Source organism: Pangasianodon hypophthalmus, chromosome 4, assembly GCF_027358585.1.
Source record: "Pangasianodon hypophthalmus isolate fPanHyp1 chromosome 4, fPanHyp1.pri, whole genome shotgun sequence".
NCBI classification, from domain to species: domain Eukaryota; kingdom Metazoa; phylum Chordata; class Actinopteri; order Siluriformes; family Pangasiidae; genus Pangasianodon; species Pangasianodon hypophthalmus.
In genome coordinates, this window is record NC_069713.1 from 29812828 (window position 1) to 29838228 (window position 25401).

The 25401-nt window shown below is 42.0% G+C and overlaps 1 pseudogene; it reads right to left on the reverse strand.

Moving 5' to 3' along the window:
• Positions 1 to 14866: 14866 nt before the first annotated feature.
• LOC128318166 (dnaJ homolog subfamily B member 4-like) lies at positions 14867 to 25050 on the reverse strand (annotated as a pseudogene).
• Positions 25051 to 25401: the final 351 nt, after the last annotated feature.

Consider the following 25401-nt stretch of genomic DNA (forward strand, 5'->3'; position numbering starts at 1 on the left):
CCTGGGCATCCACATAGACAATAAGATGGACTGAACTAAAAACACTCAGGCTCTATACGAGAAAGGTCTGAGTCGCCTGTATCTTCTCAGGAGACTACGATCTTTCAGTGTCTGCAGAACTATGCTGCAGATGTTTTATCACAGGGTGGTGGCCAGCGTCATCTTCTACGCTGTAGTGTGCTGGGGCAGCAGGATTAAGGCGGCCGATGCCAATAGACTCAATAAGCTCATCAGGAAAGTGGGTTCTGTCCTGGGAGTGGAACTGGAGTCTTTGGTGGAGGTGTCAGAGAGGAGGATGTTGAGGAAACGACTCAGTATAATGGACAATGTCTCACCATGCACGCCACGCTGGAGGCACATCAGAGCACCTTCAGCCGTAGACTAAGACCACCGAGGTGTACCACAGAATGCCACAGGGAGTCTTTTATACCAATGGCAAACAATCCTATAACTCCTCCCCCTTCCGCGGGGAGTAAAGTTGTAAGATAAGATGAGATGATCCTTTATTCGTCCCCAATTGGGAAATTTGCATTGTTACAGCAGCAGATATAAAGATATAAAAAAATTTAAAAAATTATGTAAATATAAAAAATACAATAGAGAATGCACAAAAACACAAACACACAACAGTATTAAAGTGACACTGCATTATTGCACTGTTCCCATGAGATGGGGGGTTACCAAAGATTTACTTTCCAGTTAGTACCAGACATTTATTGTCTAGTTAAGTGGTGGGGTCTGCTGGGAGCAGTGCTGGTTGTACAGTCTCACAGCAGCAGGGAGGAAGCACCTGCGATATCGCTCCTTCACACACTTGGAGTGGAGCAGCCTGTCACTAAAGGAGCTGCCCAGTGCCACCAGAGTCTCATGCATGGGGTGGGAGTCGTTCTCCAGCATACCTGATAGCTTGGCCATCATCCTCCTTTCTCCCACCACCTGCACTGGGTCAAGAGTGCATCCCACGACAGAGCTGGCCCTCTTTATGATTTTATCCAGTCTCTCCCTGTCTGCAGCAGAGATGCCACTACCCCAACAGACAACCCCATAAAAGATAGCAGATGCCACCACAGAGTCAAAAAAAAGTCTTAAGAAGTGCTCCCTGCACTCCAAAAGACCTAAGTCTCCTCAGCAGGTACAGTCTGCTCTGGGCTTTGTTGTAGAGTGCAGTGGAGTTGTCCGTCCAGTCCATTTTATTGTTGAGGTGAACACCGAGGTACTTATATGAGTCCACTATCTCAATGTCCATTCCCTGGATGTTCACCGGTGACCGGGGTAAGTGTCTGTGTCTCCAAAAATCCACCACCAGCTCTTTGATCCGGAGGCAGTTCCGCTGGCACCAGACTACAACGTCCTGGATCAGTTCTCTCTAGTCTGCATCATCCTCCCCAGTGATGAGGCCAACAATTGCAGAGTCAACAGAGAACTTCTGCAGGTGACAGCCTGCTGTGTTGTATCTGAAGTCTGCAGTATAGAGTGTGAAGAGGAATGGAGCCAGGACCGTTCCCTGGAGAGCCCCCGTACTGCAGACTACCATGTCAGACACACAGTTCTGAGCCCTCACATACTGTAGACGGTTGGTAAAGTAGTCCAGGATCCAGGATGCAAGGTGCTGGTCCACCCCTGTGTGTTCCAGCTTTTCTTTTAGAAGTACAGGCTGTATAGCGTTGAAAGCACTGGAAAAATCAAAAAACATGATTCTGACAGTGCTCCCAGGCTTGTCCAGGTGAGAGAGGGCCCTGAGCCCTACAGGCCAGCGGCTCTGACATCCCACCTGATGAAGACTCTGGAGAGGCTGGTCCTTGTGCATCTCCGTGATCTGGGGAGCCCATCAATGGACCCACTCCAGTTTGCATACAAGCCTGGCATTGGGGTGGATGAGCTAATATTTTTCATAAAATAGTAAAATGTCTCACTTTAAACATTTCATATGATGTCTATGCTCTGTTGCGAATAAAATGTGGGTTTATGTGATTTGTAAATCTTTGCATTCTCTTTTTATTCGCATTTTACAAAGCGTCCCAATCTTTTTGGAAATGGCGTTATATATTAAAAGTGAATGTTAAGCTGCCCCAAACCCTGATATTAACAATTCATCATAATAATATCTCCAAAAATAATAATATCAACTGAAAGCCTCTATAAAAAGTACTAAATACTAATCACTGTTCTGTTAGAAATGAATTAAAATGTTTGCACAGGTGGGGGCTCATTCAGACTCACCACCACATGCTCTGTACAGTGTGCTCTTCACACCAGTCCTGACACCATTCTTTGTCTTTGCCACTGGGTTACACACCGCCATGTCCTTTATAGCCTCTGGTGCAATTCCCTGTAATATAATAATGATGATGAAAAACAATTAATTGACAAAAGTCATTTCAAACTGCTAGTCCAACTTCAAGTGTAACAAATATTAATATGTGACCTGTGTCCCAGGTCTGCAGTGAGCTGGTGCATGACAGAGGCAATGGCACCGTCCTGAAGCCCACGGTACTGTAGTGAGAAGTTTGGAACAGAAATGCCACTATGTCATTGTGCGGTGCTTTCCCAGCAGAGAAGGAACATGACATGCACTTCAGTACCAAGGGAAACTCTTGAGAATCGAGTGTAACCTGATCACAGAGACATGACAATGAGGGTTTTTGCTGCACAACGTTTTTTACATTTCATTCTATCTACAAAGAGTAATGGAATATAAACTTAAAGATTACAGTAACTCAGTAATTACAGCAAGTGTATAAGCTTTGAACATGAAGCTCAGTCTTTCTTGTCCTCAAACAGCCCACTTCTGTTTTTAAAGATATGCACAAACTTGTCTTTTGGAGTTTAGTGACACAAAATCTCTGACATCAGACTGAGAAACACACTAAACCACAGTGGATAATCTGCGGTTTTATCATTTATAAATTTACATATGCAAAAGTATACAGATGACATCATGAGCCACAACAGCTGTTCCCTTATGGTGTACACTCAGTCAGCACTTTATTAGGAACACTAGACTAACACTGGGTAGGGCTCTCAGTCCCTTTGCTCTCCAAACAGCCTCAATTCTTCATAGCATGGATTCCACAAGATTTTGGAGATGTTCCTTTGAGATTCTGGTCCATGTTGAGATGATCGCACAGATTTTTCTGGTGCACTTTCAATCCAGGACGTCTATTGGATTCAGATCCGGTGGCTGGGAAGGCCACTGAAGAAGAACACTGAAGTCGCTGTCATGTTCATGAAACCAGTTTGAGACGACTTTTGCTTTGTGACATGGTGCATTATCATACTGGAATAATAAGCCATTAGAAAATGGTAAATTGTGGCCATGAAGGGATGCACATGGTCAGCAACAATACTCAAATAGGCTGTGGCATTCAAGCGATGATGGATTGGTATTAACGGGCTCAAAGTGTGCCAAGAAAACTTTCCACACACCATTACACCACCTCCACCAGCCTGGACTGTTGAAGGCAGGTTGCGTCCATGGACTCATGTTGCTGGTGCCAAATTCTGACCCTACCATCTGTGAGCCTCAGCAGAAATCCAGATTCATCAGGCCAGGCTGCGTCTCTCCAGTCTTCTTCACCTGTCCAGTTTTGGTGAGCCTATGCACACTGCAGCCTCAGCTTTCTGTTCTTGGCTGACAGAAGAGGAACCCTACGTGGTCTTCTGCTGTTGTAGCCCATCCGCCTCAAGGTTTCGACGTGTTGTGCGTTCTGAGATGCTTTTCTGCTCATCACGAACAGCTCGAACCCATCTGGCCATTCTCCGTTGATCTCTCTCACCGACAAGGAGTTTCTACCTACAGAACTGCCGCTCAATCAATGATTTTTGTTTTTCGCACCGTTCTGTGTAAACTCTACAGACTGTTGTGTGTGAAAATCGCAGGACATCAGCAGTTATAGAAATACTCAAACCAGCCCGTCACCAACAATCATGCCATGGTAAAAGTCACAGAGATCACACTTACTCCACATTCTGATGTTTGATGTGAACATTACCTGAAGCTCTTGACCTGTATCTGCATGATTTGATGGTTCCGGTGCTGCCACATGATTGGCTGACTGGATAACTGCATAAATGAGCAGGTGTACAGATGTTCCTAATAAAGTGGTCAGTTTGTGTATGTTAATAAGGCTGTACATACAGGCTTTCTAAACAACCATAAGCATCAGACACAATAACAATAACCAAAATATTTTTTTTACTTTTACAGTTTACAATTTAAATAAAAGACAAACTGAGACAAAAGGATAAAAAAAAGCAAACAATAATAATATTACCGACCGACAGTTTAATCTAAACTACAGACACTCTCATTTTAATATTATTATTATTTATTATTATTAATAATAATTTATTATTGATATTTACCTGCCCAGTTTTTATATCTAAAAATGATAATAATGAAATAATATTAAAATGCTAATCATGCTAAGTTGCTACGTTGTTAAATCAGGTCAGTGTGAGAGACAAAATGGCGGACACGCACAAATTCTGTTCTATTTACACAATATCACAAAAACACTGAAATCATATTTACGCGCTAATTATTTGATTTTGCTCCCGTTTTATTGGAGTTTATTGTATTTTAAGATTAGAAAGCTAATATAAAGTTTGGTGTTAACAGCGTCTTGGCAGCAATAAACCGTCTCGCGCTTCAGCAGCACTGAGCTTCACAGAACAAAGTGGAGCTGCTACGTGATTGGCTGATGGTGCAACAGAGCAGTAAGGTTATTGGTTCCCGCGCCAAATGATTGACACTGGACCCGCCTCCGATATGGCCGAGTTAAAATAAATAGAAAATGCAGCTTTAGCTAAAGCGAAATTAATTAGCACTTGACACAGAAGCATGAAATGATCCTATGATGATGATGATGATGATGATGATGTGCTTCATCTGCGGCAGCTAGAGAGAGAAAAATAAACACATCCAAACAAGTCTTTAAGTTTATTCTGTTTAATTCAATGAAGAGGAGAGAAAAAAACATCATCATCATCATCATCATCATCACGGATTTAGAACGTAAAGCTGTAAGAGATGGGGGACTGTGACGTCACAAGAGGAGGCTTTGGCGTCACAGGAGGAGAAGGGACAAAAAGTTTCAGGTTCTTTAGTTCAGTTACTGTATTTTACAGATCACATGCCAGGTAAGCTCCTCTAACCCTTATCATTATTATTATTATTATTATTATTATTATTTGTTGTTGTTGCTGTTTGTTGTTAATAATGAATGAATAATAATTGTGGTGATTAAAAAGCCAGACTTGTTGGTGTGAAAGATGTGAAAGATGAGCTGAGATGAATCCAGGCCTGAGTTTAAACATGGCTTTATTCTGATCACTTTGCTGGAGGACTTTGCTTTAATTAACATCCTGTTTGTGTTTTTATAGAGAAAGCAATCCGAGAGAAAACACTGAATTCATACCCACGTGATTCAAAGGTGAGTCGAGTTCATGTGAATCAGTTAATCAGTTTGAACATGAACAGCATTCATTTGATTCTGGGACTGAAACAGGATGGGTGCTAATATTTATGCTCGCTGATGTAGTTACTAAAAACTCTACTAGGATTTCAACTCCATGTGCTCTCTACAGATGAGTAAGAAGAAGAGAAGTAGCCAGAGAAGAACAGCTGGAACAGCTGGAACAGCTGGAGCGTGCACTCGGGACTCCACATCTGACCAGAGACTGAAGTGTTTCAGGGACATTATGGACGTCGTTCTTCATCTGAGCGAGGAGTATGTTCATTTTTACTGATTTCTGACTCGCAGTAACATTTTATTCAGTTAATTTACACTTGAATAAATGCTGATTTACTGTGTGTGTGCGTGTGTGTGTGTGTTTAAAGAGAATGGAAGGCTGTGACCAGGGACATGACGAAGAAGGTAAGAGTGTTAGAATAATCAATAATGAAGTAGTTTCATTTAGTGTAAGACGCTGTAATGTCACTGATCATATTTCATATTCAAGAAGCTGATTTTCTTTGTCTTTATTTCAAAAGGTCACAAAGTTGGAGTTTGTGGCTCTGTGCACGAAAATCGTGATGTCAGCGGCGTCTTCTGCCATTCGGCGTTTACTGAAGCCTCTCATGGAAAGCTTCGGGATCGATTCGATTCTCCAGGCAAACGACAAGCTGAAGAAAATGCCTGAGTCTAAATGGAGGAAGTGGTCTGACTCAGACACCTCAGCTCAAAGGTAAACTTTACCAACCTGCTGCTCAGATTTCACTCTTAATATTCACAATGATGAACTTTACTGCACTGTTTAATCAACACCGTCTGACCGATCAGAATCCAGGATTCAGCAGCACTGTGGTGGAACGACTTACAGTGCTATCAGATGGGTTTTCTGTGTTTTATGATCAGTTGGCTGTGGAATGGAGCGATGGCATAACAAACTATTTTCAGAAAGAGAAAAGAAATTTAACGCTGATTGTCGTTTTTTACTCGCATTCATTTATTTAAATTCATGTGAGCATTGACGTAAAAATAATATGAATTCCCGTTAATCTTCTCTGTTTCCTGTATAAAGATCACCTATGGAGACGTCTGATTTCATCTGTCAGCTCGTTCAGAGAGTCGTCACTCAGACAACAGCTGCGATGCTGGAGGCGATCCGGAGAGTGGCATCAGGACGGAGGACGATCTGCTCGGCGAGAGCTTCATCACCTGTAGAAGATCAGATCTCACAGCCAGATCTCAGCATCGCATGCACTAATGAGATCTGTGATAAGATCTTGGCTCTGTGTTACTCTGGTGATTTCGACAGCCCTGGAGGAGAGAAAACTTCAGCAGCGTCGCTAAAGTCCCACCAGGAGGTCCAGGGAATAATGAAGGGCTTGGAAGAAGTTGTCTCCACCAGCAGGTCCCCTTTTGAGTTAACTCTAAAATCCTCGACCCCTGATTCGGTCCCTGTGACGACTAAAGTGATGGCTCCTGATTGTGCTGAGAGGCTTTTCAGTGATCAGTTTCTGAGCAAAGCCACACAAGCAGTCAGAAAAGTTCTTCTGAAAACAGAGGAAAAAATCGCTGCTGCAATGTCGTCCCAAACCTCCGTCCCTGTCCGCAGTGAGACGGAAATGAATTCGCTGACGGAGGAGGTCAAGAGAACAGCCTCAAAAATTCTGTGGGAATTAGTTTTTATACTTACACAGTCACTGTGTAAAAGTTCATCAGGCGTCAGTTGCAATGCTGCTGACCAGTCTGGACCAGAAGTTGAGAGGAAGAACTTCCTCTCTGGTGCTCGAAAGATCTACGAGAACATCTTCAAGCGGGTGTTTGAGTTCACCTCTGGGCGGAAGCAAGCCATTTCCGAAAAAAGCAAGTCGTTCTTGGACGTCTGTCCTAAAACTGCTGCCGAGCTCGAGGGCAGGTCGGAGAACGTCCAGGAGTCTGCTGCTGCTGAACGTTACCTCGATAAAGCCATTCTGGTTGCGAGTGAGATCCTAGAGAAGTGGTTATCTTCAAAAATTTCCACAGGTTTATTCAGCGGGAAAGATTCGGGTTCCAGCACAGAGTCGTCACCGACGGCGTCAGTAGATCTGGATCGAGTCACTGCTGAAATCGTAAATACGGTGATCAGCGGAATGGCTCTCGAGATCGGAACAACTGACATGGAAAACGGATCGGATGCTCAAGTAGGTGAAGCTCAGGTGAGTGATGCTGATGCTCGCCCAGCTCCCTACTCGGAGAAATCCTCAGATGTTATCACAAAGCACCGAAGTCTTGCTGGATTCAGAGAGAAAAAGAGACCGTCGTGCTCGAGCCTGGAGAACGCAGCAGCAGCAGCAGCAGCAGCAGTGACTGATGCTCAGAGCCTCGTGTCCATCAGCGAAGCTCCAAACCTGCAGGCTGTTATTGACAGCTGCACTGAGGAGCTGATTGAAAAGAACGCAGATTTATTACTGCGTGACAAGCTGCCGGCCAAGTCCCGCTCTTCTAAAGTACCTTGGTTCAGACGGTTTGCGTTCTTGCAGCCGCGTAAATCCGGTCGTCTGAGGTCTGAGGTGAGCAGTTCTGTCCCTCTGAGGTCTAAGGAGTTCCTCAATAAAGCCACTCAGATGGTGAGTGAAATGCTGCTCAGAAGGCTGTCGACAGCAGATTCCTCGAGATGCTCGTCAGAAGATGAGCAGAGTGCCGTTAGTACTGCAGATTCGCTCGTCAGCGTTTTATACGAATGCGATGAGTCTGTGAAAGACGAGACTAAGAGCTCTGACGCTCTCGAAGCCTTTTCCTGCCTCTTTGATGTCAGAGAAGCAGAATCTGCCAAAAAGCCACAGAACATCTTGAGAAAAGTGCGAAGTCTCCTTCAGGCGTTTTTCTCAAAGGCATCTAAAGCTCTGAGCTCTCCCACACACGAGGAAAGGGTGGAAGAGCAGGTGGACCTGGACCTGTGCACCAACAGCGTCATTACTGAGGTCACTGATTTGTTAAGGAGTGAGCTGACAGCTCCTCCTACAGTGAAGAACGATGACGCCCATTTCCAGACCGAATCCACCAGGCGTGTGAGTGACCTAATCTTCCGAATGGTGGAATCCTGTCCTCTGCTGCCCTCACAATTCCCAAAGGAACATCTCATGAAAGTGTCGTCAGCTTTAAATCTGCAGATCCTTTCTACTGAGATTTCCCAAACTGTTAGCGCCACTGTGCGGCAGTTTATAGATGCAGACAGGAAGTCGAGGCCTTCAGTCCAGAACAGTTCATTCGCTCCTCTGCACCTTTTCACTGTGGTGCGCAATCAGCTGAAGGCTTTCTTAACTTCCTTCTCTAAACATGTTGCTGACGATGAAAGGACAGATGCGTCAGCGCAGTCAGACGGGGATGAGGATCGTGTAACTCCCATCTACATCAGTGAGGATGGCACGGTTCATGAGCTAACAGAGATGGAGGATCTTTCTCCAAAGGAGATGATCCATCGACGAGCATGTGCTACAAAGGATGTAGTTCCAAAACTCCCCTTAAGGGACGTGGATAGGGCAGATGTTGGCCAGTGTTCATCGGATTCTGTTCCAGGGAGAGAGAACAACATGTTACGCTCCATCCAGTTACCTTCCGAGTGCGTTTACATGTTTGCAGAGGAGTCCATCAAGGCTTTACTGAAGAATGTGCTAAATGCCGGGCCGAGTGCAGGAAACGAAGCACAGGAAAGCAGCTTCATGGACAAATCAACGGGTTGTCCGTTTGCTACAGTGCTCGCACATGAAATCGAGGATGCTGGGACTTCCTCTAAGTCTCCTCAGCTATCAGCAGCTCCCTGTAAGTCTTTAAAATGAAATGAACCCGCGATTTTTGACCACGTTTACGCTACGTGTCTTTTTAGTGTATAACACGTAATTTGACCTTCATTAGTACTCTGTATTCTGTACTTTAAATAAGAATAAATGCTAATAATGATCCTGTTTATTTATGACGTTAGCTGATGATTTTTAAATAGCGTGACTATCGTGTTTAAGAGTTTTCGCTTTTATCCATTCCTGCACCGTGTGTCCTGATAATGAGCTAAAAGAGCAGTTTTTGTCATTTTGCTGTAACTCTGCTTCTTCTCATGTTTCCAGCTTCACACACAGAATCGAGGGCCTCAGGGCGGTTCTTCAGGAGCGCTCGCAGAATGCTTGGCCGGATCTTCTCCCCCATCTGCAATTTCTTCGACAGACACCCCAACTTTAAAGCTGTGTGTTTTGGTGTGTTAATGGGTTCTATTGCGTGTTTTTGTGTGGGTGTGCTTGTGTTTACTTCGGTGTTACTGTTTACATAATAAACACATGTAATGTACTGAAATGTTTTTCCTTTGTTCCTCGTCCCACAGCGCAACATGAACCAACAATGAATTATACACACACACACACACACACACACACACACACACTAAAAACAGAATATAATAAAATCTAGTAAAATATATAATTCAATTCAATTTTATTTTATTTGTATAGCACTTTTAACAATGTACATTGTCACAAAGCAGCTTTACAGAAATAAACACAATCAAATTAAATCTAAATTAATTGTTAATGTGTGAATTTACCCCTAATGAGCAATCCAGAGGCAATGGTGGTGAGGAAAAACTTCCTGAGACAATATGAGGAAGAAACCTTGAAAGGGACCAGACTCAAAAGGGAACCCATCCTCATCTGGGTGCTAACGGATAGTGCGATTATAAATAAATCACCTCTATAACTGTGTACTGTATGGACAAATAGTGGAATTGTGCAACCAGTAAATTCATCACAGTTTTCACAGAGGTCCTCCATCATGTGCACACCAAGAAACTTGGAGCTTTTGGCTCTCTCCACAGTTGTGCAGCGGTGAGTGGTCCACGTGGGTCCTCCTGAAGTCGACACTCATCTCTTTAGTCTTAATCTAACTTACTCTTTTAAGTGTCAAGCAGGGAGCGCACTTCAGCAGTCATCCACGGTTTGTGGTTTGCACGCGTGGTGATGGTCTTGAAGGAAGTCGCATCATCTATCGCATCATCTTGCTGATGGTGCCAGTCACTGATGCTGTGTATTCCTCCAAGTCTGTGCGCTTACATTTTTATTTTTATGTGAATTATCTTCATCCTGAAAAAATCTCACAGTTAAAGCGACAAATAAACAAACAGCGTGTTTCCTCTTTTTTTCATAAACTCGCGCAAACAACGCCAAGGCTTCAACAGCGCCGAGTGTGCATGCGCACACACAGCCACGCACAGAGGCGCACCTACGTCACACAGAAACTCATTTACCTGAGTCAAGTGAACGACATGCATATGATTATTAATGCTCATCAAACAAACAAACAAACATGTACAATAACTAACTAACTAACTTACATTTAACATTTAAATTTACACCAAACAAACAAATCAATCATAAATAAAAAAATAACACACACACAGACACACACACACACACACACTCACACACCGATCAGCCATAACATTATGACCACCTGCCTAATATTGTGTTGGTCCTCCTTTTGCTGCCAAAACAGCCCTGACCCCTCGAGGCATGGACGCCACTAGATCCCTGAAGGTGTGCTGTGGTATCTGGCACAAAGACGTTAACAGCAGATCCTTTAAGTCCTGTAAGTTGCGAGGTGGGGTCTCCATGGATCGGACTTGATGGCCAGCACACCCCACAGATGTTCGACTGGATTTAGATCTGGGGAATTTGGAGGCCAAATCAACACCTTGAACTCTTTGTCATGTTCCTGAAACCATTCCTGAACAATTTTTACAGTGCGGCAGGGTGCATTATCCTGCCGAAAGAGGTCACTTCCATTAGGGAATACTGTTACCATGAAGGGGTGTACCTGGTCTGCAGCAATGTTTAGGTAGGTGGTATGTGTCAAAATAGCATCCACATGAATGACAGGACCCAAAGTTTCCCAGCAGAACATTGCCCAGAGCATCACACTGCCTCCGCCGGCTAGCGTTCTTCCCATAGTGCATCCTGGTGCCATCTCTTCCCCAGTAAACGATGCAATTTGGCCGTTGTCAAAGTCTCTCTAATCCTTACGCTTGCCCATTTTTCCTGTTTCCAACACATCAACTTTGAGAACCGACTGGTCACTTGCTGCCTAATATATCTCAACCCTTGACAGGTGCTATTGTAATGACATAATCAATATTATTCACTTCACCTGTCAGTGGTCATAATGTTATGGCTGATCGGTGTATACACACATATACATACACTGCTCAAAAAAATTAAAGGAACACTTTGAAAACACATCAGATCTCAATGGGGAAAATATCATGCTGGATATTTATACTGATATAGACTGGGTAATGTGTTAGGAACGAAAGGATGCCACATCGTTTGATGGAAATGGGGGTCGTCTCATTGTTGCCCATCTAGTGCACCTGTTGTTAATTTCATTAACACCAAAGCAGCTAAAACTGATTAACAACCCCCTCTGCTACTTAACTGACCAGATCAATATCCCAGGAGTTTAATTGACTTGATGCTATACTCTGATTAAAAAGTGTTCCTTTAATTTTTTTTGAGCAGTGTGTATATATATATATATATATATATATATATATATATATATATAGAGAGAGAGAGAGAGAGAGAGAAAGAGAGAGAGAGAGAGAGATTAATGCATTAGTACAATGTATTAGTGTATTTTTAATTTACTTCTAATAAATAACTAATTAATTAACACTGAATATATGCAAATGCATTTGGGTAAATGAAATGCATATTAATGCTAATAAAACAACCAAACAAAGATAAATGATAATTAAATAAATAGTAAAAAAGGAAAAAATAATGATAATAAAAAGGAAAAAAATACTAAATTAGTAGACAAAAAAGTAAACATTACTTAATGGATTAACTAATTAAGCATGTCAGTTAGTAATGTGTCTCGAACACAAAGCATGATAGATATGCACTTTAAAAGTACAAGATTAAACTAAATAAATAAATAAATATGTATAATATAGATTATAATATATTATTATTAGTAACAGTAGTATTTATAATAATAATTTAATAATAATTTAAACTGTGATATTTTTAATAGAAACAATTAAGGACTAAAAATGTCTTTCGATTGATGAATCTGAGTCAGTAGTTATTAATGTCTTAAACACAACATGAGGGATTTAAGCTGCACTGTATGAACATTACAAGAGATAAAACAGAGATTTGACGTGGATTTTTTTTTTGGTTTGAAGTGGAGTTTTCCATTCCCTCCATCTGAACAAACAACACTGTGTCACAGTAGAATTACAGAAATGATTCAACACGCCTCATTATTCTACTATGACCATTATCAGGATCTCCAGCACAGCCAGTGTAGTCATAGGGGTGGGCGATACTGCAAAATATATCATCATCCTCATGATACTCGATATTAATGAAGAGATTAAAAACAAAACAGTGAAGCCATAGTATCCAAACAGGGGCGGACTGAGCACTAGGCAAAGGTATGCAACCGCCTTGGGCCCCCAGAAGCCAAGGGCCCCCTAAAAATGCAAAATATATATATTTATATAATTTTTTAATTATTAATGCTAAATAACATACAGTGAAATTTTAAATATCGATGTTAAAACCCTGAATTGATTCATATGAAGATGAAGGAAGCTCAAGGATAATCGAGGTAAATTTGTGCAACTGAATGGGGCCCCCAAATCACTAAACCCGCCCCTGTATCCAAACTGTAAGTTTAACATTTAAAAATAATCACATAAATGTAAATATATATAACCAGGAAAATGAGTGATATTAGTGTCTCATCAGTTACAGAAACAAGCACTGACGCATGACGATACCCCCGATGCTCATCGTGATACTAATATATCGCGATATCAGTATATCGTTATATTGCTGGACTTTATCAGAATATCATCTCGTCCCCCAGCATCATGCGATTTCTCCTCTAACGGTCTGTATTTTGGGTAAATTTGTCTCAGAGAAAGCAATCCCATGATTCCGTTCACAAGATAAGCGTTAAATCAAAGATCGATGACACACCTGTAATGTAATTGTTTAAAACCATGATCTCATGAGACATAATAATGTTGTAAACCATAATACAGGTTATGTGATAATTGTGAGCTGAAGCTTCGGTATCGGTACACACCTGTTCCATGCTGCACTTTAAACATGTGGCGTCCCCTAGTGGACAGGTGACATGTCTATTACAGCAGCACGCTCAACATCTGTAGATCTCAACGCTCTCAGGGTCGAAGTAACACAACTAAAGATCGCCCTGTATACCCTCAAACAAGACAAAACATGTTCACTTCCTTTTTCCATCTCGAAACAAAATGATACCAAGCAACACTGTTCACTTTCACTTGACTGAAATTACTAAAAAAATCCAGACTAAAACCAACAATAACCAAGAAACTAATATGACTAAAAACTATTATTCTTGTCAAGAGACTAAAATGAAAACTAAATATAAATTAGTCTCCAAAATGAACACATTAGCACTGACTCTCTCACAGCACAACTGATGCAGTGCCTTTGTGCAAAAGTTCCCAAAATAATTCAAGCCACGAATCCCTTTAACTGTTAAAAAATATAAATAATATAATAATAAATATAAAAATAAAATATATAAAAAATAATATTTAAAAAAACATGGCCCCCTTAGCAGGAATTTATTTTATAAATATAATCCAATTATTCAGTTATTCAAATATTAGGCCTTAGAGCTTTTTTTAAAATACTTTTTTCAATTTAACAATTTTTTTTATAGAATTGACAAACGATTAACAAATAAAAGAAATACTATAATAACTTTTAAGAAATCTGTCTAAGCTTCCCGGATGCTATTTTGAGAAGCACGGCCTTAAGCCATATTTATTTTTTGTATCTTTGGCACAAAATGCACTTTTTCACTACATAACTGTTAGGCTAAGGCTCAATATTAACATCTACATTTTTTGCATTTTGGGAGAATAAAAATGCACCTGTACAGTCCACGTTTCTGATTTTTTATAAATGTGACCTTGGTTCAAGGCTTTAGCAAGTGAGACCACATTAGGTGTATGGAAATTCACATATACAATTTATGAAGTTTGATGGCTCACTAAGAATAAAGAAATAAAACATCAGCTATGAGACGGGAAGTTAAATAGATATTCCTATACAGCCACTTGTGGTTAAATGTGTTTGAGATTCCTCTGTAAGCATATTCCGTATTTTACAAAGATACCTACAGTGTTGCATTCAGATTTTTCCAAATAAACTATGTTAGAAAGCAGCCTTTAAAAAAATCTGAATCAGGCTCCTAACTGCACTTCAATATTTTGACCTGTCCATGATAACAATATTGTCCCGAATATTGCGGTATATCGTATAATCATGATAATCGATTATCGGTACACGCCTTACTCCAACATTACCCATTCAAATAAGAATGAAAAGTAAAGGAGTCAAATCTGACGTTTACTTTCAGAGATGAAGATTCCACTTGCACGTTTATGACCTTATTTGGGCATGCAACATATTTTTTAAAAAAGCACAAACACTGACTAACTAGATAAAAAATAGAAATTGCACATTGTTTATGGGGCATAGCGGCGATTTGTCCGAGTGTTGGATCGGGAGAGATGGCGAGCGTCAGTGTGGTGCGCCGTTTAACGCCGCCGCAGTCCTGCTGCGTTCCCTTCATCAAGCGGGCAAATGGCGTTTCAGCACGTCCTTGGCGTTGGACGGCAGACTGTCTGGAAAGTTCACGTCAAACTCCACTATGAGATCTCCTCTTTGCTCAGGGTTCTTGGGGAAGGGCAGCCCCTGTCCCGCTACGATCTTCCTCATTCCCGGTTTGATGACCTCCGTGATCTTCATATTGCACGTTTTCCCGTCTATCGTGGAGACCGTAACCGAGCAACCGCACAATGACTGCAATCACAGAAATGGGGGGAAAAAAATCAGTCATATCATTTTTCCATTACAATTGTTACGTTCTGAACACTTTTCCTGTATCGCAAAAGTTACGCTGACACTGGAGACTTCTTCCCTGAATGTTAAATAAACGTCTCCTTACAGAGAAATTCACCATATCAACAATTACACAACATGTTTTTATTCTGTTTATTATTAGACTTCGGTTATTGTACAAAGTCCACCTTGGAACGAGTCGTTACTATGGAAATGTTGACGTATTAGAACGAGCACATTAATACAAACCTATGATCGGAGTGTAGCTGAACGCTGGCCAACAAGTCGACATTAATCTTTTGCGTCACCCCAACATATTCCTTCTGGTAAAGATTTTTCTGTGTTTATTCTGTGACTACATTTTCACCTTAGCCATAGATTTGGCCCTTTTCCACCCTACACTCACACTAACAAGAGACAAAGCGGCAGTTTTATTTTCTACGTTTGTGCGTAACGCAGAGCCACGATTTCAGGAACAAGCCACATTTGAACTGATTTTTTCTCAATTCTATTCAAATTAGTTATGAAGCTGTACTGTGACAAATCCAGACGATTCCTCAGACCAATCCGATGGCACGTATGGACCGACATTTCTTTCATTCCCTGCTCACGACTTAAATTTAATTTCTAATTTCCTAATTGCAATTAGTTCCTGCAAAAATGGAAGAAAAACGTACAACTGTGGTTTCATCTTATCCTGTCATATACGACCTTTCATTATACGTTCATTAAACATTACGAAGAAAAATAAAGCTCGGAAGGAAGTAACAGAGATCGTTGGTGACTCTGGTGAGTGGACATAGCTAAAACAGTTAGTTTGCTTTGCTAATCTGAGTGAAGCTAGTACTACACCAAGCACGTACACATTAGATGATTAGTGCATTATTTAACTTGTGCGTTAGATTAGTTAGATTTAGAAGCTATATATAGCTACTGTCATTTCTCATCAGAGGTAAAAAGTGGCTGTTCAGGCCATGCCCACAAGGGACAAAGGTCAAGCAATGCTTGCTTGTGTGAACGTAGGTTTAAACACACGTGACTTAAGCAGTTGCTAGCTATATAATAAATTAGCTGATGCTGCTTCTATCCACATTAATAAAAGTGATAAAAGTGACTTTTAATCTCGGAAACAGGAAAAGCTGATTAACATTAAATGTAGTCAGATTTAATACAAACATAGCAGCACATATGGGAGTAAAAATCACCCCAGCTTTGACTTCACACTCATTCTGCCATGGAAGGAGCTGCTAGTGAGTCAAGAACAGTTTAGGTGGATGAGCCCTTGTCTTTTGGCACTTAACATCTGAGATCAACTCTCACTGCTCATACTTCACATTACATAACAGACCTAAAGTAGCTGTAATACCTCCTGCCGTAGCAACACCACAACTGTACAAGTGCACTAGAACAGGATAGTGCTAAAGTGGAACTGTGTCAAGCAGGAGGGAGGGGCCAGGCTGTGAGGACGCACGCCTGGCACTGAGTTGGCTAATCAGTGGGAGAGAGGGATAAAGGAGCAGCTGGAGATGCCGAGCAAGACAGACATACACACGTTTTATGTTTGCCTTACGTTTGTGTTTTATGTTTGGTTTAAGTTATTAAAGTTTACGTTTCAGTTCAGTCAGTTCCGGCCTCCTCCTTGCCCATCCTTGACATTTCGGAGAGCCCTTGCCGCTGCGGGAGGATCGTGGCGCTGAGGAAGTGTGGTGCTGGAGCGGTTGCCGGAGGAGTCGCTGCCGTCTGCCCTAATAGGGGAGGAGTCCCTGTTGGTATAGAATATTTTAACACTTGTGTGGGCTTAGAATTCTGTATACTCCCCTTGTCCTAAGGGTCAAAAATGACCTGCTTTAACTAAACCTCTAAAATAAAGCAGCTAAATTTAATTTCAATCCTCAAATCTATTTTGCATGAAGAAACAACCTCATCATTCATCACAAACTCTGTTAATGTCTAAGTTTTCCCTCCTCAGTGTGCAGTATTTCATAAATATTTAATCAGTGGGCACTTGTTTTGTACTAAAGTACATGTTTATTTTTTCTACTGCTTAAGGTACCTACATAGGTGTAAAAAGCTTTTAGCCAGACAGTATTCATAAAAGTTAAAGCAGCAGAAAGGAGTTCTGAATGCATTTTGTTGAAGGGAAATAAGCAGGCAAACAGTAACTATAATAACAACAGCCTGACTATAAATACAACTACAATATCTACCAACCTTTTGGCAACAGCTGACCTAATTAGCACACGTGGGACAGTAGGACAGTGTGTGAGCATGGACTTTGCAGATATATTTTTTACATGTTGAGCACATAGTGGTTGTTTTACACTCCTTTTTGGGGGGACAGAATTGGCATCTCCTCCTCTTGCCTGCCCCTGCTGCAGCCTAACATGGAACACAAGAAGATTCAGCACCCTGAACAGCTTCCACAAGTGCTGCAGAGGCTGCTGTGTGAGGGAGACACTCTCTTCTTTGAATTTGGGGGGGTTACAAGTGACTTTCCCAGGTGCCCCACGAACACCCTCCTCTTGTTCCACGTCAGGCATCCGGGCAGGGTCGGTCTGGCTCCAAATCACAAAGGCATTGTATGAGGACACATCAATGATGTTATAGAAGATGACCAAGGGCCAGCGCGCAGTCATCCTCCTGCAGCAGTAAGTTCCAATCACCTTGTCCAAGTTATCCACAACTCCTTTGTTGTGGTTGTAGTCCAGAATGATAGCTGTCTTCTTGTCTTCACGATCACTGTTCTCTGCTGTTTTGTGCAGTGTGCTCAGGAGGACCACATTCTTGTCCTTCTTTGGGAGGTAAGAAACTAGAGTGGTGGTGGGGGTGAAGGCAAACTTAGAGGAGAAGGCCTCTCTCCCCCTTGTTGCAAGTAGTGCAGGGGGCAGCGCAGGCTTGTTCTTTCTGACTGTGCCAACCATGGTGATCTTTCTCTTCAGCAGCTGCTGGCCAAGTTCATAAGATGTGAAAAAATTGTCACACGTGACATTGGGACCCCTCAGTCACATCAAGTACAACCCGCATCCCCTGATTCTTCTCTGGGCCTCCACTGATCAGCTTCCATGTGTACACTTGCATCTTCCATCTTCCAGCCCTATGTAGGCATGCAGGTCAGTCTCATCCACAATTTTCCACTTGTCTCCATATTTCTGGAAACCATGTAGATTGGTCATTTCTACGATGATTTTTTTGATGGCTGGTGTAATGAAGATGAAAAATGTTGAGACCATGTCCTGGGCATGGGAAACAGCATATCTTGTTGGCCCTGGGGTCATCTTCATGACATTTTTTGCTGCCATCCTGCCCTGCTTGCCATATGGTAAAGAAGACCATGATATTTTGCTGTTCTTTGACAAAAAAGTTTCTTTGTCAGCTTGGGGGATTTCTGCTTCATCTGAAGATGAGGAATCATTCTCATGGTTGTACTCTTCCCCATCTTCTTCTTCAGATGCCTCCTCCTCTTCCAAATCAGTGTTATCTTCTTCCAAAACACCTGAAATAATCACATCTGCAACTTGCTGGGCACTGAAACGAGCACTCATGACTTTGGCAAAAAGACAACTACGGTACTGCAATCTACAAAACCTATATATAAGCATTCCCTATTAGTAAATAATGCTTTCAATACATGTTTATTTTGTCTGAAATTCTTTTTATTTTGTCTGAGCTTGAGTCATGCGTGGGGTCATGGAGGGAAGATGAGAGAGAGATCAATCAGTACCACACAATCTTAGTTTCTTATTGTGTGTGTGTTGGAGTGTGCATGTTTGTGCCAGTGTGTGTCTGTGATGTGTCTGTAGTTTTTGGGGTGTATAAATGGTTTTATAGCTGGCGGGTCAAAATTGACCCCTGAGACAATCTTTGTACCCTAGCTGTGTAAAGCCTTCATGAAAATATGAAAATAGAAAATGGTTGATTTTTTCTAATGTTGAGGTGATTTTAGGAAAAGTCATCAAATTTCAAGTTGAAAAAACATCATTTAGGGTTTTTTTTCTGCTGTTAAAATGGTCACAGGTCATTTTTGACCCTTAAGACAACACAATATGTTGTTTTTGTGTGTGTGCGTCAGGCCGGAGGCCTGAATCTGCCCGCGGAGGAGTGTGACAAGAAGGCTGTGAGGATGCACACCTGGCACTGAGTTGGCTAATCAGCGGGAGAGAGGGACAAAGGAGCGGCTGGAGACGCAGAGGGAGAGAGAGATGCACGCGTGTTTTATGTTTGCCTTACGTTTGTGTTTTACGTTCGGTTCATGTTTGTGTGTTCACGTTAAGTTTATGTTTGAGTTCACTCGATTCCCGCCTCCTCCTTGCATGTCCTTGACATTTGTTACAGGAACATTGTGTTCAAAATACTATAATCTATAATAAATGTCCATCTATTAATACCACAGCGCTGCAGAAGTCCTGACTCTGATTAGTCATAAAGTGTTGATTCATTTTCTATACAACATTAAATGTAATTATAAACTGATAAAAAGTATGACATGATGTTCTTTACTGCAATAATTGGCAAATTGTTGTGGAACAGGGCTTATACTCACCTGGATGAGGCAGGCAATTATGTGAGAGTCATGTTTTTTTGACTTCTCAAGCGCTTTTAACACCAGACAACCTGCCCTGCTCAGGACTAAGCAGCTGGACATGCAGGTGAATGCTCCACTAGTGGCCTGGATAACCAACTACCTCACAGGTCGGCCACAGTATGTACGGCTGCAGAGCCATGTGTCAGATAAAATAGAGAGCAGCACGGGGGCACCTCAGGGGACGGTCCTGTCTCCCTGTTTGTTGACATTCTACACATCAGACGTCAGATACTACTCACAATCCTGCCATCTGCAGAAGTTTTCTGATGACTCTGCCATTGTTGGTTTTATCTGCAGAGGACAGGAGGCTGAGTACAGGAATGTGGTGGACAGTTTGTTTTTTGGAGTGGTGCGAACTAAATCACCTGCAACTCAACATCACAAAGACCAAGGAGTTGGTGGTGGATTTCAGGAGGCAAAGGAACCGTCCGAACCCAATCAGCATCCGGGAAACAGAGGTGACAGACATTGTTGAGGACTACAAGTAATTGGGCATCCACATAGACAATAAGATGGACTGGACTAAAAACACTGAGGCTCTGTACGAGAAAGGTCTTAGTCGCCTGTATCTTCTCAGGAGACTATGATCTTTCAGTGTCTGCAGAACTATGCTGCAGATGTTTTATCACAGGGTGGTGGCCAGCGTCATCTTCTACGCTGTAGTGTGCTCGGGCAGCAGGATTAAGGCGGCCGATGCCAATAGACTCAATAAGCTCATCAGGAAAGCGGGTTCTGTCCTGGGAGTGGAACTGGAGTCTTTGGTGGAGGGGTCAGAGAGGAGGATGTTGAGGAAACTACTCAGTATAATGGACACTGTCTCACCCTGCACGCCACGCTGGAGGCACATAAGACCACCTTCAGCCGTAGACTAAGACCACCGAGGTGTACCACAGAACGTGACAGGGGTCTTTTATACCAATGGCAAACAATCCTATAACTTCTCCCCCTTCTGCAGGGAAAAAAGTTGTAAGATAAGATAAGATAAGATAAGATAATCCTTCATTCGTTCCCAATGGGGAAATTTGCATTGTTACAGCAGCAGATATAAAGATATACAAAAATAAAAAAAAATTATCTAAATATAAAAAATACAAAAGAGAATGCACAAAAATACAAACACACAATAGTATTAAAGTGACACTGCATTATTGCACTGTTCCCATGAGATGGGGGGTTACCAAAGATTTACTTTCCAGTTAGTACCAGACATTTATTGTCTAGTTAAGTGGTGGGGTCTGCTGGGAGCAGTGCTGGTTGTACAGTCTCACAGCAGCAGGGAGGAAGGACCTGCGATATCGCTCCTTCACATACTTGGGGTGGAGCAGCCTGTCACTAAAGGAGCTGCCCAGTGCCACCAGAGTCTATGCATGGGGTGGCAGTCGTTCTCCAGCATACCTGATAGCTTGGCCATCATCCTCCTTTCTCCCACCACCTGCACTGCGTCAAGAGTGCATCCCATGACAGAGCTGGCCCTCTTTATGATTTTATCCAGTCTCTCCCTTTCTGCAGCAGAGATGTCACTACCCCAACAGACAACCCCATAAAAGATAGCAGATGCCACAACAGAGTCAAAAAAAAGTCTTAAGAAGTGCTCCCTGCACTCCAAAAGACCTAAGTCTCCTCAGCAGGTACAATCTGCTCTGGGCTTTGTTGTAGAGTGCAGTGGAGTTGTCCGTCGAGTCCATTTTATTGTTGAGGTGAAAATCGAGGTACTTATATGAGTCCACTATCTCAATGTCCATTCCCTGGATGTTCACCGGTGTCGGGGGTAAGTGTCTGTGTCTGCGAAAATCCACCACCACCTCTTTGGTCTTGCTGCCATGATCTGGAGGCAGTTCCGCTGGCACCAGACTACAACGTCCTCAATCAGTTCTCTGTACTCTGCATCATCCTCCCCAGTGATGAGGCCAACGATTGCAGAGTCAACAGAGAACCTCTGCAGGTGACAGCCTGCTGTGTTGTATCTGAAGTCTGCAGTATAGAGTGTGAAGAGGAATGGAGCCAGGACCGTTCCCTGCAGGGCCCCCGTACTGCAGACTACCATGTCAGACACACAGTTCTGAGCCCTCACATACTGTGGACGGTTGGTAAGGTAGTCCAGGATTCAGGATGCAAGGTGCTGGTCCACCCCTGTGTGTTCCAGCTTGTCTTTCAGAAGTACAGGCTGTATAGCGTTGAATGCACTGGAAAAATAAAAAAACATGATTCTCACAGTGCTCCCAGGCTTGTCCAGGTGAGAGAGGGCCCCGTGCAGGAGCAAGATGACTGCATCATCCACCCCAATGACAGGCAGGTATGTAAACTGGAGTGGGTGCATTGATGGGCTCACCAGATGACGGAGATGCACAAGGACCAGCCTCTCCAGAGTCTTCATCAGGTGGGATGTCAGAGCCGCTGGCCTGTAGCTGTAACATCGGACACTGAGAATAATAGTATCACTATCAAATGCGATACCATTATTGTGCAATATCACTATTGTTACTATTTATTACTTTTCAATATCACTGACAGTACATCTGTGAATAATAATGTGCAATACCATGGGCATTATCATTTTTCTGCTATTCTATTCTTTCAATGTGGAATACTAAGTGCAATATCGTGCGTAATGTCACTTTCTACTTTTGACTTTACTTTTCAACTTCTCCACTTATCTTTTTGTGTACTTACTTATTTCTTTTACTCAAGTATCCACCCCCCCCCTTTTTTTTGCTATTCCATTACGCAATGTGGTTATTTTTACTACTTCATTTATTACTATATTGTCTTTTATTCCTATATTGTTGTGATATATCTGTTTGAGCAACCTCTAGCACAAGGATTTCCCTCGGGATGAATAAACTTCTATCTTATGTTCTGTTATATGAAAATAATCATCATCAGAGTCGTAACAGTAACTCTGCTTTGTGTCAGGCCGCATCACACCACCCCGTTGTTGATTATTTTCCTGTAACAGCACACCCCCAAGTGTTTTATTCCTTACTTACTATATATCGGTGATTATATTTAATACTGTAGATCGATGAAGGATGATATTTATTGTGTGCTGAGGTGCAGGATAATGAGGTGACTCCTACTGTGTAGAATTGGCCTTTTCACCAAAACTGTCAACATCTGTAAATATCTGTTTAAACGATTCTCAACATAATAGGACGATCTGTCACTATTCTCAGCTTCTGTAAACATCACTTAACATTTCTAAATGCACATAATCAACATCTCAACAACTTTAACTGTACCTCAAAACATCAATTTACATCTGCACACATACATAAACATCTGCTAACATAATCCTCGATATCTGAACCGATCAGTAAACAGCTGAAAAACGCAATCATAAACTTCAACATGGGTAAACATCTGTTAATACAACCCTCAACATCTGAAAGCAGAAATATGACTCTCAACAGCTGTTAACATGACACTGGACATCTGTAAAAATTTAACACCGTGACCCTCAACGTCATGTTAAAAAAAAAAAGTCATCTGTAAACATTCCTAAACTCTCAACATCTGTAATCAGATATGTAAATGTGTTAATACAATCCTCCACATCTGAAAACATCTGTTAATATGACCCTCAACATCCATAAACAGATAAACACGCATTAACAGGACCCTGAACATCTGTACACATCTGCTATTAGACCCTGAAATTTATAAACGCCATCTATAAACATCTTTTAACATCATCCACCCTCAACATCTGTAAACATCCACTAACCTGATCCTCAACATCTGTAAACATCTATTAACATAACACTGAACATCTCTTAACATGATTTTCAACATCTGTAATCATCTATTATCAATGACCCTGAACATCTGTAAACATTTAACATTACACTCAACATCGGGACATAACAAACATCTATTAACTTGACGCTCAACATCTGTAAACCCCCCCCCACCCCCCCCCACACACACATCTGTAAACCTCTATTAACAACAACACCTGTAAACATCTTTTAACATGATCCTAAACATCTATTCACGTGACCAACTTCTCTTAATATGACCCTCAATATCTATGAATATGATCCCAGAAAAAAGTCCATTAACATGAGCCTCAACATCTGTAAACAGATATGCAAACATGCGTTAATAAAGCCCTGAACATCTGTATTCTGTAGCTAAACGCTGAAACAGCTGTATTAAGTGTTTAATGGTTTACGGCAGCTGAAGACAGACTGGGGCATTTGGGCCTGGGATGCCCACCTGGCGCAGACTGATGCGGACGGGGTAGACGATGTCGGACCCTTCTCTCCTGAAGTGCGGGTGCGGCTTGTCCTTGATGACGAAGACTCGTCGCCCTCCCGTGGGAACGTGATCTTGGTGCCCTCCTTCCAGCCGCGCTTGATCTCGATGGACAGGATCTTGTCCTCGGTGCGTGTGGTGCGGCCGTCAGCATTCAGGCGACAGCGTGAGATCTTCATGCTCTTGGTACTTATGCCGAGAAAAGTCACGCTTCAACGCATCCCTAATAAATATAATACCTTTATCCAGCCGCCTTTTCTTAAATATGGACTTGTTTCTATGTAGAATATATTGATTGTTTCAGATTGAACAGCTGCGGGGAGAAAAATTATGTTTAAATACAAGTTTCCAGGCATCTAACGCTTGCATGTGAAAGCAGGATCATTTGACAGGGAGTTTGCTGCACATGAAATCACAAGATACAGTAAGGAAACCTGTGACGTGACGTAAGTCGGGGTTTGCGTACCTGGGTCCACAGCTGGCATTTAGACTGCAGTCGGGTTTCTGCCTCAATAGCAGCGGAGATCTTTCGTGACACCTTTAGGCTCTCCAAGTGGCACTGCTGCTTATAGCTGGGCTCAAAATCTATAGGAAATTTAAATCTGTATCTGTCAACAGGCAACTGAGGAAATTCAGGGGCACCAGGGTGTTCAATAATGTCTCTACATATGTCTCTACGTATTTCAGGAAGGCACTGGTAAGCGAGCACAGACCCAAAAGGCACAGGGCCAAATGTAGAGTCCACCAAATTAAGGCCCTCATGTCCGTGCAGCAATTTGCATATCCCCAGTTGTGGAAGTTCGTCTTTCAGTTTCTCCCCGCTGGCCATGAAGTGAGGATCTGGAAGAGGCCCTGACATAAAAGTGAGATCTGTCAGATTTAATTTAGATTTCATTATAACATCACACCTTTAACATTCTAGCAGACAACCACACTTATCACCTCCCTGTACATGTACAACCCCATTTCCAAAAAATTTGACGGGGTTCAAATTTGAGCCAAATGAGCTATTTTCATAAAATAGTAAAATGTCTCACTTTAAACATTTCATATGATGTCTATGCACTGTTGCAAATAAATTGTGGGTTTATGTGATTTGTAAATCTATGCATTCTGTTTTTATTCGCAATTTACAAAGTGTCCCAACTTTTTTGGAAATGGGGTTGTATATTAAAAGTGA